Source organism: Pan troglodytes, chromosome 14, assembly GCF_028858775.2.
Source record: "Pan troglodytes isolate AG18354 chromosome 14, NHGRI_mPanTro3-v2.0_pri, whole genome shotgun sequence".
Taxonomy (NCBI): Eukaryota; Metazoa; Chordata; class Mammalia; order Primates; family Hominidae; genus Pan; species Pan troglodytes.
The window spans coordinates 52,903,596-52,904,627 of NC_072412.2; the positions used below are offsets into that span (position 1 = coordinate 52,903,596).

Genomic DNA, 1,032 nt, shown 5'->3' on the forward strand with positions numbered 1-1,032 from the left:
AATAAAAAAGAACTGTCAACCCAGAATTTTGTATCCAGTGAAAATGTCTTTCAGGAATGAAGGAGAAATAAAGGCATTCTCATATGAAATAGAATTAAGAGAATTTGTTACTAGCAAACCTATGCTAATATAATTGTTAAAGGAAATTCTTAAAACAAAAAATTAGAAAGGAAGTATTTTGGAACATCGTGAAGGGAGGAAGAGCAATGAAAGGAGGAAAGATGGGAAATACAATAGACTTTTATTATCCTCTTAAGTTTATGTTTGATGATTGTGATGAAAATGACAATAATGGCTCTGCTATCTGGCACCCCTGGACCCATGACCCACCAACCCAATAATCAGTCAGACTCTTGCATGTGCCATGTCTGGTTCCTCCAGTGTAACCACTTTCTCCTATGAAAAAAGTGGCTCAACAGCTCTGGCTGGAGCCAAGGCTCAACAGTGTAAACATTTCCCAGGCAGCTGCAGGCTTGGAACAATTCTGTCTGCAGAATGTTCAACAAGACAGACCTCTGCTGACTGGAGTATCTTCAAGTATGAATCCCTTCAGACCTCAGAAGGTCTGTTCCTTTTCATAGTAAAATGAATCTTTCAAAGGTTTCCCAAACTATTTCTCATGAACCAGTGAATATTCAAGAGTACTAAACTTCAAGCACATACAAAAGCTTCTGCCTGTAATACATGTGCCATAATACACAGACGTTTACTTTTATCAATCCTTAACGTCTACCTCTCTGAATTTCCATGAATTTCTATTTCACAAGTTAATTGTATTATATACACTGGCAGCAACATACAATAAAATACTTAGTATAAAAAATGATAATATTGTCTGATGAGATTTTCAATGTATATAGAGAAAATATATAAGATCTTTGTATGACTAATGAGAAAGATTAAAAGGACTTAAAGGAGAGGTATGATTTCTAAATTGTATTCATAATGGTAAAAAGTCAACACCAATAGACTGTAATAAGTTATGTCTCTATAATGTAATATCTATAGCAACCACTAAAAAATACACACAAA

General features: G+C 34.4%; 1 pseudogene; it reads left to right on the forward strand.

Annotated features, from left to right (window-relative positions):
* Positions 1-236: 236 nt before the first annotated feature.
* On the forward strand, positions 237-581 carry LOC107968034 (guanine nucleotide-binding protein G(I)/G(S)/G(O) subunit gamma-5-like; annotated as a pseudogene).
* The last annotated feature ends 451 nt before the right edge of the window (positions 582-1,032 follow it).